This window comes from Zea mays, chromosome 4, assembly GCF_902167145.1.
Source record: "Zea mays cultivar B73 chromosome 4, Zm-B73-REFERENCE-NAM-5.0, whole genome shotgun sequence".
Taxonomy (NCBI): Eukaryota; Viridiplantae; Streptophyta; class Magnoliopsida; order Poales; family Poaceae; genus Zea; species Zea mays.
In genome coordinates, this window is record NC_050099.1 from 131,964,693 (window position 1) to 131,974,365 (window position 9,673).

Genomic DNA, 9,673 nt, shown 5'->3' on the forward strand with positions numbered 1-9,673 from the left:
CGATACAGGGCATTCATGCACCGCACCGTTAGGTGAGTAGTTTGTTCCGGTTAAAGAGCCCACAAATCCTTGGCATGCTCCACTCAATCCTTCCACATTGGGTCGTCCTCCTTCTCAGTGGGGAATAAGCCAATGGGATGAGTTGATAGCTCCAAGGGGTGAAAACCACAAAAGGTCGTCAGCACGTGGAGAGCGGTGGACTCGATAGTATATCCAGCCTTGAAACCGAAAGACTCGGAGTCCAACGAACGCCAGCCCGGCTGCAAGGGATGAGGCTCCAAAGTCATCCTCACCCTACAGCGGGGTACCCGATGCTCCTCGAACAACTGCACCGCATACTGGCACAACAAGAGCTACAGGCATTGTCGGCGGCCCCCACAAATTTTGGTGGCCGCGTACCGGCACAACTGCCGAAAATAGTGTGTTACTTTCGGCGGCCCATGCATAGCCGCCGAAAATTATCTTTTTAAAACTGTCGAGCTCGTCTTCTTCTTTGTTTCTCTCCTCCTCTCATCTCACACGACGCCGCGCTACTGCCTGCGCCGCCGCCGCGCCCTCCAGCCTGCGCCGCCGCCGCGCCCGTGCCCTTGTCCTGCGCTGCCCACGCACGCCGTCCTGCGCCCGCCCGCGCGCGCCGTCGACGATCGTCCCCACTCCGTCCGTCCCCGCGCTGCTCGTCCGCCGACCCGCCACTCCACCGCCGTCGTCGAGCCGCCGCATCGAGAGAAGGTAATTTTTTAGGTATTTTATTTCTTATTTTCGACGATTGTTATTTAGGTGCCGCCAAAATTATTATATATTTATAATTGTGTTTGTTTGATTACTATTTGTGATTCGTATTATTGTTTAATTTGATTACTATTATATTATTAGCTTTAATAGTATATTATATTGTTTGATTACTATTATATTATTAGTATGCAAGTATATTATTAGTATGCAAGTATATTATTAGTATGCAAGTATTTTATAGTATATTATATTGTTTAATTTGATTACTATTATATTGTTTAATGGTATATTATTAGTATGCAAGTATTTTATTTCTTATTTTCGTATTATTGTTTGATTACTATTATATTATTAGCTTTAATAGTATATTATATTGGTACGTATAATAGTTGCATAATTAGTGTATGTGGTACTTAGTTTAATTTGATTAGTATTATATCATTGTTTGTTTTGTATATAAGTAATATTATTTAGTGGCAGCGAAGTTATGCTGCCGAATTTTTTTGGGTCCTGCTAGGTTCATGTGGGTTTAGAACCTATCCTTGTCTATACATGTAGGACCGATACCCTTGACGAAGTTGAATAATTTTTTTATGATATGGTTCTGTTTAACAGTCTCAGGAATGGCTGCCGATCATGCATGGATGTACAATGGTTGGAGTAGGAATGGACGTCATTCTGATGATTGGGTAGCCAAGACCAAAGATTTTGTGGACCACGTATTCTCCTTGTCATTAACCGGCACTGTCAGATGCCCTTGTAGGCGGCACGAAAACAGTATATTTCTTAATAAGGAAAGATTTAGTCTAGATCTTTGTCAGTTTGGATTTATGCCCGGATATGAGGTGTGGGAACATCATGGTGAGGTAGTACCCAACCGGAATGTAGAAGAGGAGGAGAACAATGATTGGGCTAGCGATGATGTGATGCATGAGATGCTAGATTCGCTATGTCCAGAATTAAACCTAAGCTCCGAGGATCCTGCCACACCAGAGGTTTCCAGATTTTTCAAATTACTAAAAGACTCTGAAGAGCCGTTGCATGAACACACAGATGTGAGTATACTCGCTTTTGTGACTTGGCTCATGGCCATTAAGTCCAACTACTTTTTCTCGAACAATTGTTACAATGAGATTTTAAAGTTATTAGGCTGGCTCCAGCAAGGGTCTGTAAACCGTTCTATCTGGTATCTTTAGCGGAGCCAGTCCTCCTTTATGCCTCCAGCAGGAGACGCTAAAGCATCCCCTATAATATAGAGTGCGTTCTTCGTTTGCTAAACGTGGCGTGCTCGCTTCCGCCCTGTATCAACTGTTCATTCTCGTGCTCCCTCCATCCGTCGTCTCCCGCGTCGGCTCGGAACCTTTCCTTGCGTCCGTTGTGCACCACAACCTCACTCCCATGCAACGAAGGTAGAAGAAGACGCAGTTGCCGGTGATCGAGCATGGACCCGATGATCGAGATATGGCTGCCGGCGTCGTTGTCTGCGGCGTCTTCCAGCACGGCGTCGCCGACCTCCAGTACGCAGGAGCACAGAGGAGCCGATCAAGACTGGGCGACGCTGGAAGCGGGAGCTGATTCGGACGGGGCGTCGACGACCCTGTGCGCGAGCGCGGAGTAGGTGGCGGCAATGGCCTATGCGGGCAGCATGGAGCGGTGCCATCCAGTGGCCAACGTCGGTGATCTGCCAGCAGCGAGTGTGTTTGAGGAAGATGCACACCACGTGTTTGACAAATTTCTTAACCGCCACATCGAGCACAGAACGTTGCTCCTATTTCCATTTTTTACTATTTGCTAATTCCCGGCTAGTTGTTAATGGTGACGTCTAGTAGTTATTGCTTAGTAAAATTATTAATTCCTTCATTTTAATGTCGTTTAGTCCAAGTGACATATAAGAGACACAGTAAATGATATATGAGTTTATGTATTATCAATTCCTTCATTTTTTCTGTGTTACGCAAATAATTTATAATCCAAATAATATGACTCTTAAACAATGGAGTATATAAAGTCTGTTAATACTGTAGCTATAGAGGACCGATTTTAGGGGACATTATTGGAGACTGAGAAGATATAGAGGACGTAATCTTTTAGAGTGTGCTGTAAAGGACAGAGAATATTCCTTTAGGGGATGAAATTTAGAGGACGTTGCTGGAGACAGTCTTAGGAGATGTGCTCCCAAAACCCAATAAGTTGCCTAAAGACATGTACCATTCAAAGACAATTATCAAAGGTCTCGGTATGGATTATGAGAAGATTGATGTGTGCAAAAATAATTGTATGCTTTTCATGAAGGAGCATGCAAAAGAGAAAAAATGTTTGAAATGTGGCAATTTAGATTTGTGGAAGTTGTTAATGATGAGGGTGAGAAGGTGATGACAGATGTTGCACATAAGTAGCTCCGCTACTTGCCACTAACTCCTCGAGTGAAACGAATGTTTCTATCTAAAAAACCCGCTATGCACATGCGATGTCACAAAGAAGGTGTCTGTGATATCGATGACCTAATCGTGCACCCTTCAGATGGGGATGCATGGAAGGCTCTCGACACGTTTGATCCTGACTTTGCAGCTGATCCGAGGAATGTTCGAATCGACCTCGCGACCGATGGCTTCACACCTTTTGGTCAAATGGCATCATCATACTCATGTTGTCTCGTCTTTGTTATTCCATACAACCTTCCACCTTCTCTTTGTATGAAATATGAATTTATATTTCTTTGCTTAATCATTCCTGGCCCAGACTATCCTGGAAAGAACCTCAATGTCATGTTAAAACCCTTGATTGAAGAGTTGAAGGAGGTTTGGAAAGGTGTTGAAGCATACGATGTTTTTACAAAACAGATATTCAAACTTCGAGTTGTGTATTTGTGGTTGGTGCATGACTTCATGGCGTATGCTATTTTTACCGGTTGGAGTACACATGGTAGATTGACATGTCCATATTGCGGTTCAGATACAGATTGCTTCCGTCTTGCTCATGGTGGAAAGATCACTTACTTCGATTGTCATCGACGCTGGTTGCCCAGGAAACACCCCTTTAGGAGCGATAAGAAAAACTTTATAAAGAACACTGTGGTCACCAAAGGACCGCCTAAACGTCTTAACGCAGCAGAAATATATGCTCAGTTGAACATCCTTGTCTTAAATGAAAAGGGGGCCAAGTACGAAGGATTCGGAGTGGACCACAACTGGACACATATATGTGGTCTCTGGGAGCTCCCTTATATGTCGTCATTGATTCTTGTGCATAACATTGATGTCATGCACCAAGAAAGTAATGTTGCTGAAGCCCTCATACACACCTGCATGCATTTTGAAAAAAACAAAGGACAATCTGAAAGCTTGAAGAGATCTAGCAATGCTTTGTGACCGACCAACCCAAGTGCTCAATGCCAACGGTAAGCCGCCACGTGCCTTGTTCTGTCTTACCTCTAAAGACAAGATTGAGGTAATGAGATGGATGAAAAAAATTAAATTTCCCGATGGATATGTTGCGGGCTTGAAAAGAGCTGTGAATTTGAAAACGGGAAAACTAACTCAGTTAAAGAGCCATGACTTCCATATATTAATGGAGATGATTATCCCTGTCATGTTTCGTGGTTATATGCCCGACGCCATGTGGCAAGCAATAGCTGAGGTAAGTTATTTCTACAGGCAGATCTGTGCCAAAGAAATAAGTAAAAATATGATGGAGAAGTTGGAGAAAGAAATACCAGTGTTGTTATGCAAGCTAGAAAAAATATTCCCACCTGGATTCTTCAATCCGATGGAGTATCTACTTATTCACATTCCATATGAGGCAAAGGTTGCTGGACCTGTACAATATAGGTGGATGTATCACATTGAACGTGCACTCAAAAACCTGCGAGGCATGGTTCAAAATAAGGCTAGAGTAGAAGGATGCATCGCTGAAGCTTTTTTGCTAAAGGAGGTTTCATACTTCACGAGTGTGTATTTCATAGAGGAACATAATGTCTATGCTACTACCATGCGATACAATGTCGATGAGGAACCTCCAGTCAGTGATCTCAACATTTTCCAATGGAGAGGCACAAGTACTAGTAAGGGCACGTTCTACCACCTTAGCCAGGATGAAAGAATGTCTGCATTGCTATACATGTACTCTAATATGGAAGAGATGGAGCCATATTTCATGGAAGTCTTTATTTGACCCCTGAATTTCTTTACCAAAGGAGCCATATTTAATTAATTATTTGTCATACAATAAGTTCGACGAGGAAATTTGGACTTATTCCCATCAGCCTACAAGCAAACAACTAGATACGATGCGACGACATGGGAGGCAAGGAAGACCTAATTTTGTTGACTGGTTTTGCGAGCATGTAAACTCTTTATATTCCTTACTTTCATGTCATTTAGCCTTTTACGCGAGGTAGTCAATTTAACTGCATGTTATTTGCAGTGCACAAAGACTCCTAACATACACGAGGACTTGAGACAACTATCTTATGGGACGGTGACTTGCAGAACCTTTGGTAGATACGATGTGAATGGCTTCCGTTTTCATTCAGACCAATTTGAGAAGTCTCGTCCTCGTGCAGCCACACGTAACACTGGAGTTCTGACTAGGGCACTCGATGCACTCGGCAGAGAAACTAATTATTATGGCATCATTCAAAACATCCTAGAGTTTAATTTTGCAGCGAACAAAACTTTGAAATTAGTATTCTTTCTATGTGATTGGTTTGACAGCACTAATGGGATTAGACAAAGTCAATATGGCTTAACTGAAGTAAAGCACAAGGAACGACTTCGAGGCCATGATAATTTTATCCTTGCACACCAGTACGAGCAGGTTTACTATATGTCGTACCCAAATCCGAAGTTTAAAGCATGGTGGGTAGTTCATAAGGTGAACCCTAGGGAACGTTTACATACTCCTTGCACTGCTGGTTATCAATTCGAAGACAAACAGGCCGATGATGTTTATCAAGAAGAAGAATTGCCAACCACTTTTACGATTGATGAGGGTGTTGCACTGAACTCACTATTCAGAGACCGTAACGATGTCACTGCTGATGAGTGTGTTGCACCGAAACAAAAACGAAATCCAAGGAACAAAAAAGCCACATTGCGAGCTTTGGATCGAAGAAGACTCGTTGATCGTGATTCTAATGAATTTTGATGTGTAATGCATAATTTCATATTATGTGATGTATTATTTGATTTTTTATTAATTCACTTAATTTTATGGAGCTAATACATTTAATGTTTTTCTATTGAACAGGATGAGTGGTAGGAAAACAAAGCGCACTGCTAGGGGTTTTCTTAATGCGGCTAGCAGGATACTCCCTGGTGCACGTTCCCTTTTCCAAGGGAGTTCTTCTAGCCAGAGCAGACAGGAGGCGTTGCTGAGACACGCCCGACCAGAACTACGTGATACACCTATCGCTCTACAACGGAGTACCGATGTAAATGTTTATGTAATTGATCTTATTTGCCAGTCACTTATGTAATTGATCTTATGTAAATGTTTATGTAAATGTTTACGTGTCTCTATTTCATGTCCATAGGAAGGGGAGGACGACGAGGAGGAGGTGCAACACCATGAGGAGGAGGACGAGCAGGCCCATGAGGAGGAGGAGGTGCAGCCCCATGAGGAGGAGGAGGAGGTGGGCATAGATGCTGAGGCGGATGACGATACCACCGAGGCTCCTGTCGTTCGATGAAGGGGCACTCAGAAGGGCCACTTTGTCCTACCTCCGTCAGCGCCTACACAATCTGAAGCTCGAGTACTAATCATCCCGGTTGGTGATAGGTACTCACGTTTGGCCCTTTGTTCTTACTTATTTGTTTATTGTACACTATATATATGACATGACCTCCTTGTTTTTTTGTCATGCAGCCAATGGGAAGACACATCATTTGACGGTCGAGGTCACCATAGACAGGTTAATCAAGTCTTAGGGAACCTCTGCCGTCTACATAATCCAGGAATTGTCACCGACCCAAAAGGTGTGGTGGTTCCTTGCACTAGCTAGTCGCACTTCGCACTAGCTCCACATGCTACATATGGAACAGCTCAAGGCGCTGTCAAGCACGACTTTTGGGTAATGTTTCAAACTACCATTTATTAGTTGTTTTGAAACTAATTTTATTTTCGATGTTGGACAGAGACGCTATCGTGTGGAACCTGAGGCTCAAGAGCATGCAGACCGAGTATTAGAGAAAAATACGAAGAAGGTGTGCAGGGATGCATTTTCCAATGCTCGTCTACAGGTTGTGAACGCGTACATGAAGCGCCGAGGTCATTCTATCAACAACTTTCGACAATATTCGGATGTCTACTTGATTGTAGACCAGTACATGGAGGTAAAAAATCTAATTTAGCAGCTCATTCAGATGTGAATGTAATTTTGAGCTAACGTTTTATATGCAGGTAACTCTTCCATGGATGGAACACCAGCCGCAAGCTTACAAGGCTTTGTGTGAGATATGGGCTTCGCCCGAGTGGATTGAGAAGTCTAACAGGAATCGACATAGGCAGCGCCATCAGCAGGATGAGGACGATGATGAGGTCGTAGTCAACCATACCTATGGGGCTGATGGACACATTCGGTTGGCTAAGCGAATGGTGAGTATGTAGTATTCTGTTTTACTCAGAAATGAAACCAGATTAAATTCATATATTTGCAGGAGGCTCAAACTGGAGTTGTCCCGAGCCCAATCGATGTTTATAGGAGAGTGCATAGAGCGAAAAATAGTGAAATCTCCGATGAGCTATGTAGTCAAGCGGGCGTTTAGCGTATGGTTAGTTGTTGTTACGATTAATGTTTTCTTGCCATATAGCTATAAATTACATGTGTGCTGAACCTTCATATTGTATTGCAGGAGACATACGAGCAGGAGATGGTTAAGAAGTATGGAGAAGACTACAATTGGCGAGGAGCGCCTACCATCGACGCTAAAGTTGTGCATTCACTTGGAGGCAAGGCGCATGGACGGTATGAACTTGTGAATTTTTTTCAATAATATTGGAACTATGGCCGAATAGCTAATTTTCTTGTTTTTCAAGATATTCTATGTTTACCGGTGTTATCGATTCGACGAAGTTGCGTTCTCGTGGCGGCTCTTCGTCGCAGGCGGGCTGTGGTAGTAGCAGCCGTAGTCGCCGCTCTGTATCTAGCATGGAGGAAGCTATGAAGGAGCAGCAAGAAAAGTTTCGTGAAGAGCTGCGGCAACAATAAATGGTATTCCTCCAATAGCAATCAGAGTACATGGCTGCTTACAACGCACAGGTGCAACAAGCAATGAACGTGAGTGTCTTATTTATTCTCAACACGCTCGATATTGGTTCTATAACTAATATATTATATTTGCAACAGTCTTGGTTTCCACAGCAGGCATAGCAGCAACCATTTGTTTTCCCTCAGTTTCAGCCGCCGATGCCTCAGTGGGGATTACATGCTCCGCCACCTCCACCTCCACCTCAGATTCTTCAATTTAGTTAAGACTTGTCATTTGTATCAACCTAATTTCAAATGTTTGCTAAACTTGATTTTGTAGGGATCCGGGGTCATGGGCCACAACATGCCACCACCGGTCATACCAGCACCAGGAGGAGCTTATGTAGGGGAGAGAGCTAGTCCAGGAGAGGTTAGTTTGAGAAACAATTTGTTTGAATAGTGGTCATACATGTAACCAATGATGTTATTAATGTCTTCTTTTTTTCTTTAGAATCCAAACTCGTTACACGACTTCGTCAATGAGTTTTTCGCTTCTGGAGGTAGTGGACACAACTCCAACGACCCCGATATGTGATGGAGTTAGCTTTGTGCCGCATTGTACGTTGTAATGACTATTTGTGGACTTTATGTTTCTATGGACTCAAGTATGAATTTTCTGTTATTATATGAATTTTGTATGAATTTTCTGTTATTTTTTGCATTTTTTTCAAATTTTTTTTGCTCTGAAATTGTTAATTTTTGGCGGTCTCCCTGGCCGCCGAAAATAATGAAAACTATTTTCGGCACGTGTTATTTTCATCGGTTGTCAGAGGGCCGCCGAAAATAACAGGTTATTTTCGGCGGCCACAAGCCAGCCGCCGAAAATAAGCTACTTTCGGCGGCAAGACCTTAGCCGCCGAAAATATGGCGTTATTTTCGGCTATTTTTTCTAGCGGCGAGGAACCGCCGAAAATAAGCCTAAAGCCGCCGAAAATAAGCTATTTTCGGCGGCAAAGGCCGCCGAAAATGACTGTAGCTCTTGTAGTGTGGGGAGGCGTGGCATAACCAACTCCCTGCACCACCTCCCACAAAATACGGGGAAAACCCTCTCGTGCAAGCCCGTCCGTGTGGGAATGTGTGTTCCCTCCTTCCGAGGATTCGTGAGAAGTCATCAGTGTAAGGGTAAGCGTAAGCGAAAAATAAAAAGAATTACCAAAATAAAAGGAAACTAGTGCTTGGCTTTCCCATGGTTAAGTTGAGATCTTTGATGCAGAATTAAATTCTTATTACTGGTGTCTCTTTGATTATATAGCTTTTTATTAATATTGTCCTTTTTACTAAGTAGCTAGACAATTAATGCATGCATGCTCGTCCTAAGCGACCTCACATCAAGTACATGGGGGTATGGAAATCTCCTACCTATATCATAGTAGCATGTAGGGCATATTCAAATAGCCACCTAGCTACCCATCTAGTATCCTAAGGCTTCACGTTCTATGTCCATCCTTATCATCTTACCGATCTATCCAATATTGGTTTCTAGCAAGTTTTACTCTTTTTTGAAAAGGTTGGTAATTACGATTTATTGATTCCTCTGTGGTGGTACAAGCTCCGATACCAGCTGTGGCGGAACCGCCTGAATTATTCTAACTTAAGTGTCCAAGTCTCACCTTAGAGGCTAGACCGCACTTAAATGGGAATAAAATGTCAGTCCCTCGGATCTAGTCCGACAAGGCCACTAACAGGATCAAGTAC

General features: G+C 43.1%; 1 long non-coding RNA gene across 1 annotated transcript; it reads left to right on the top strand.

Annotated features, from left to right (window-relative positions):
- The first annotated feature begins 8,222 nt into the window (after positions 1–8,222).
- Positions 8,223–8,620, top strand: LOC118476950 (uncharacterized). The gene is made up of 2 exons (XR_004857819.1): positions 8,223–8,348; positions 8,430–8,620. It is a non-coding gene; the product is annotated as an uncharacterized lncRNA (long non-coding RNA).
- Positions 8,621–9,673: the final 1,053 nt, after the last annotated feature.